The 6,000-nt window shown below is 52.2% G+C and overlaps 1 protein-coding gene across 1 annotated transcript in view; it reads left to right on the top strand.

The window, feature by feature from the left end:
* The first annotated feature begins 3,079 nt into the window (after nt 1-3,079).
* The window catches only part of LOC137439518 (uncharacterized), a 104,561-nt gene continuing 101,640 nt past the window's right edge, over nt 3,080-6,000 (top strand). Inside the window, exon 1 of the mRNA XM_068135345.2 lies at nt 3,080-3,099. The gene's annotated coding sequence lies outside the window, so the exon portion shown is untranslated. The remainder of the gene's footprint in view (nt 3,100-6,000) is intronic.

Here is a 6,000-nt window from a genome sequence, read left to right as displayed (position 1 = left end):
CAAACACGCACAAACAAACACGCACAAACAAACAAACACACACAAACAAACACACACACATACCGTAGTGATCAACATACTTATCAAAAAAAAAAACATTTGCCAAGTAATAACACACATGACCAACCAATATACAGTACTTGAAAAATCTTCGATTTTCGCAAGAAGTAACAAACAGACAGGGGTGAAAACATAACCTCCATACACCTATGGTGGCGGAGGTAATGACGCAAAAATGTACCGTCGAATCATACAACGCATCGGGTGACTCATGTTATCATCACTTGACTCATGTTGCAACTGAACTTGAATGACATGTCAGCATTGGCCTGCAAAAGGCTGGCAGGATGACCTCGAGGTGCATACTCACCTCTAAGTTGTCGAGCCTGGGTTTGAATCCTGAGTCCTGACCCAGCTATAAACTGTCGTCCTGGTGTTTCACATGCCAAGATGATTCATCAATGTGTGTGCCGTCCCTCGTATGGTGTCCCAACTGCCGACATTAGTTGGTGGACGTCAAAGATTATGGACAAATTCATAATTCCTGCTCTAACCCTGAAACAGGGGGCATTGCATCAGTAGCACAGGCACGCCCTCAGTCAATGACGCTACCCCGCAGCCTTGTGTTGCAGACGAACGAAGAAGAATGGTCTTGCAAATGGTTCCTAAAGTTCATCGCCAGTAAACGTAATATAATGTCACGAGATTAAGGTCAAAAATACAACTACACTGTGGAAGGCTCCTATCATGTCAGCTGACCTGAAACCAGCCAATCGCATCAATAACATCTGTACCAAGGCTTGCCAAATACGTGGCAAGGTCAAACGCTGCACCTCAGACTTTTCCAAGAGGAATGTCTCATCACTGTGTCGTCTGATTGCAAGACCCGTTGAACCCCTGGCTCCCAAATTCTGCCAAGTCTATCCAGACGATGTTAATGGATTGACCTCGCAACATGTTATAAATTCTCAGGATGAAACATCAAAAAATTTGCAAGTACATTTCCTTCTGGTCCACTTCAAACCCATATAGACACCCCATCAAACTCTGCAAAAAGTGTTTTAAAACTTCTCCCCACAATATCTCGCAATCGACAACTTTACTAATTCCACAAATGATTCCTTCTTTCTCTTTAATATCTAAACTTTCCTTTGTATAAACCGCACCTTTGAGTGTCCTTTGACTTTGTGGTGGGCCAAATTCCATCAAAATAGGAAGTTAACAAAACCATTCGAGGGGATCTTGAAAACCATACTTAATGGGGCAACGACTAATCTACCAATTATGTGTCGTGTGACTACCCTTGGTGAACACCGTAGGGTAGCACGGATGACCAAACGAGCTGTTACTCCGAGACGTTCAATCAAAAGCATAGCGGAGCATACGCGTGGGGGCAAGTGTGGGAGGGGAGAAGAAACCGAAGAGCTTACCTTCGCGGGTCCCACCGGTAGTCCTCAAACCTGAAATAAATAAACTCAAACCGAGGCGAAATTAAAATGTACAAAAATGCTGGCTTTATTAATGAGATGCCGGTTACAAAGAAAAACACGATGAACCTAAAACTAAATTCCTAAATGGGACGTCCCCACAAACAGACCCAAAGACAGACGAAAGGGAAAGATAACTGAAAATAAATATGCGTCTGTGTGCACTTAACTGTGTCAGGATCGTCCAGGCCCCCCCCCCCCCCACCCGAGCGCGCAGTCGGGACGCGGCTCTGGTGTTGGAGGGAAAAAGGCCCCTCTACCTCCTCGTTCACTTGGCCGCGCTCGTTGGCGCGAAACAGGCCTTATGTGCGAAGCGAACGGCAGGCGTGCAGACCACTCTTCCACGTTGTGCTCATCCACCCATCCTCTGCACGGAGAACCACAGTTCCTGGGCCGTGGCTCTTCCTCCACACAACCACCAGCAAGACTCGGAACGTGGCCGTTCACAATGAAGCTTCCCCATGCAGAGAGCAAGCACAACCGTCCACTTTGACATCCAGTACGAGAAGGGAGCAAGAGAGAGAGAAATGTCCACCAGTGTTCTTTTATAACCCAGGCTCTGACGTCATCTGGGGTGCTTCGCCAATCAGCGAGTCCCACCTCTTTGTAGTCCAAGTCCACCCTTGCTCCTATCAGCAAGTCCCATCTTACCCTAGGCTTGTGCCAATCAACCCCCCCCCCCCTGCCCAATCACGGCTCCTCGGGGCATGGCCTCACAGATCTTTCGTTCTGTGTGCTTCCTAAGTCGGGGTAAACTGCGGCAGGGCTTGATCTGGGTTTCCGGTTAGTTTTATTATTAGTGGTGTTTAATGGACGATTTTGGCTAGTGTCTAGTGCGGTGTCATAAGGAACAAAGGTATATATTACAGAGGTATTTACACACAGGGGATAAATTTACCCATAATCCTTGAGCTGATTAACATACCCCACTCCCCTGATGGGCACGAAGATGCACTTTGCACAACATCCGGGCTAAACAAGTACCTCTTACATGGTGGTTCTTCTTCCTCACGCCAATCGGAGCACACCAATCTATACATTCTACCTGGTTCTAAGGTAATCATTGTCTACCCCCTACAAACGTAACATATGTATGGTATGATCCATCAAGTACGTATGGTATGATCCACCAAGTACGTATGGTATGATCCACCAAGTACGTATGGTATGATCCACCAAGTACGTATGGTATGATCCACCAAGTACGTATGGTATGATCCACCAAGTGAAGTTTAAAAAAAAATTTTTTTTTTGTAAAACTCCGTCCAGTTGCAGATGACGTTTTGAGCCGAGTTTTGCAAATTTCAATGGAAATAAAACCCACGGATGATTGTTTCGTTTTCCTTTGAAATGTCCATCTCTGGAGTCCGAACAAGACGTCTGGTTGTTTGTTCGAGATCGGTCTTCGCCCTTCTGCTCTGAAGCGGTTTCGAACATAGTTTTCGCTTCGTCGCCTTGCCAAACTTTCCCCGGGTAACTTCACTCGTGATTGGATAAACAAGATGCAAACCCGTCTGACCAGTCTGGGAGTACACCGGGACCACACCTCGATCAAGTTAAAGGCGCGTCGAGCCGAACCAGCGATCCAGTTCGCAAGGTGTGCCCTGCCCAGGTACGTCCAGTCTCCGCGTGCATTCACGAGACTCTCCCTCGGTGCATTCTCCGGATTTAATATCGTTCGTTGTTTAATTCCCTGCAATTTATTTGTGCATCTTGATTGATCTCATAGTATTTACTTATTTGTATCTCGGAAATTACAACCCGACCCTCGTTGGATGAGATTTTATATTTATAACTTGATTTATTTCAAAATATCGCTTTCCTTTATCTATCTAAAACCACTTGTTTGTTACTGTATTTGTTTTGTTCCCAATTAGATTGAATCTATTTTCTTACAAAGGCTTTCAATTTTAAAGAAAATTTCTTATTTTTTTTTAGAAGGGTCTTTGACCCAATGTCAAGCCATTTCACAAACGGAATATGTCATTTGACACCACCTTTCCTAAATTTACAGCCTGACAAACAGCAGCGTCACAATGGACTGCTGCAGGTGTTTGTATCATTCGCTAAAAATACAAGTTGATCGATATGGGATTGTAGCGGCTACCGCTGGGTATACACAATCGCCTTGCACCTACCGAGGACGCGGAGCGATCACCATGCCGGGCTCGCCCAGGACGCCCGGGCATGCCCGCTCTCGACTTGCCAGGCCTCGTCCGGGACGCCCGGGCACGCCCGCTCTCGACTTGCCAGGCCACGTTCAGGACGCCCGGGCACGCCCCCTCTCGCCTTTCCCGGGCAAACGCTCCGGGATAATGGGTATATATATTGCTGCCCGATAAACGGGCTTTTCAGAGTACCCGAGTTGATTTGACATAATAAAGAAACTCGGACGAATTACAGCTTTTTGTCGCGTTCATTCTTTCGATTTACGTTGGAGCATAGCTCCTACATTGGTGACCCGACATGGACACGGCAGTTGCCCTCAAACTGCCTACCTTCTGGGAGGCTCACGCGGCGGTTTGGTTCGCCCAGGCGGACTCCCTGTTCGCCCTGCGAGGCATCACGGCCAACGACACCCGCTTCCACCATGTGGTAGCAGCACTCGGCTCAGCCACCGCGGCCCACGCCCTGAGCCTCCTCGAGAGCCCGCCAGCCGCTGACAAATACGACGCGATTAAAAAGCTCCTCCTCGACGCTTTCGCCCTCTCATCAGCAGAACGTGCATGGCGCCTGCTCGACCTGCCCGAGCTCGGCGACACGCGCCCGTCCGAGCGAATGGACTACATGCTTTCGCTGCTCGGCGAGCACTCTCCGGCATTCCTGTTCCAGGAGCTGTTCCTCCGTCAGCTGCCTAGCCCGGTACGCCTCGCCCTGGCAAGCACGACGATCACGGATCCCCGCGCCCTCGCCAGGGAAGCAGACAAGATCTCCGCGGCAGGCCAACGCATTGGAGCAGCGACCTGGAGCCCACCGCCGTCTGAAGCAACGCCCATGGCGCCTGAGCACCCGGCACGGTCGACGTCCGAACTGCCGACACAATTGGCGGCCGCTACGCCACGCCGACCACCTCCAGCACGACGACCGGAGCCTCCATCTGACCAGGCGTGGTGTTATTATCATGCCAGGTTTGGACAGAAGGCCTGGACATGCCGACCCCCGTGCACCTTCGGCAAGCCGGGAAACGGCCGGGCCGGCGTTCATTACCAGCCATGAGCGCCGGCCACACAGACAACTTACTTTTCATCACGGACAAAGCGTCCGGAAGGCGCTTCCTGTGTGACACCGGCGCCCAACTGAGCGTCATACCCGCCTCCGATCAGGACAGGCAGTCCGCGGTTTGCGGCCCCTCCTTGGTTGCGGCCAACGGATCGGCCATCCGCACCTTCGGCCCGCGCAACGTCACCCTCTGCTTCGGCGGCCAACGCTTTAATTGGACTTTTGTAACTGCAAGCGTGCCCATGGCTCTGCGAGGCGCCGACTTCCTCTGCGCACACGGACTGCTGGTGGACGTCCAACGGCGTCGCCTCATCAACGCCGAGACCTTCGGCGTGCACATTGAGCAGCTCTGCTCCGACCGAGCTGGCATGCGCCCTCCCGGCGGCGAACAACTTTGCTCACCTGCTCACGGAGTTCCTGGCCCTCATGCGGCCGACGTTTTCGGCCGTCGCAGTACGACATGGGATCGAGCACCACATACCAACCACGGGCCCGCCGGTCTACGCCAGAGTCCGCCGCCTCGACCCAGCCAAGCTCGCCATGGCCAAAGCCGAGTTCGACACTTTGGAACACCTCGGCATCATGCGGCGCTCCGATAGCGCGTGGGCTTCGCCACTACACATCGTCCCAAAGCCAGGGGGCGGCTGGCGCCCATGTGGCGACTACCGCCGCCTTAACGACGCTACCACCCCCGACAGGTATCCGATCCCGCACATCCAAGACTTCTCCGCCCATTTGGCAGGACGGGTCATTTTTTCAAAGATCGATTTAATACCGGGATATCACCAGGTACCTGTCAGGGCGGCCGACGTCCCAAAAACGGCCGTCATCCCGCCGTTCGGCTTATTCGAATTCCTGCAAATGCCGTTTGGCCTCAAGAACGCGGCTCAGGTGTTCCAGCGCTTGATGGATGGCGTGCTGCGCAACCTGCCGTTCCTCTTCGTTTACCTGGACGACATCCTCGTCGCCAGCACGTCCCGGGCCGAGTACCTCCTCCACCTCCGAACACTGTTCGGGTGCCTCAGCGAGCACGGCCTCATCGTCAACCCGGCCAAATGCCACTTCGGCATGACGGCCGTTGATTTTTTGGGCCACCACATCACCAAGAACGGGGCCGTGCCGCTGCCAACCAAGGTCGAGGCCATCACCATGTTTCCACGTCCCGCTCCATAAAGGCCCTGCAGGAATTCCTGGGAATGGTGAATTTCTATCACCGCTTCGTGCCCCGCGCTGCTCAACTCATGCGGCCCCTCTACGAAGCCCTCCGGGGCAAGCCGGCCAGGCACGACGTCGT

Source organism: Myxine glutinosa, chromosome 14 (assembly GCF_964187855.1).
Source record: "Myxine glutinosa chromosome 14, kmMyxGlut1.1, whole genome shotgun sequence".
NCBI classification, from domain to species: domain Eukaryota; kingdom Metazoa; phylum Chordata; class Myxini; order Myxiniformes; family Myxinidae; genus Myxine; species Myxine glutinosa.
The sequence above is the reverse complement of the archived record's forward strand: the minus strand, read 5'-3'. Positions and strand labels throughout refer to the sequence as shown.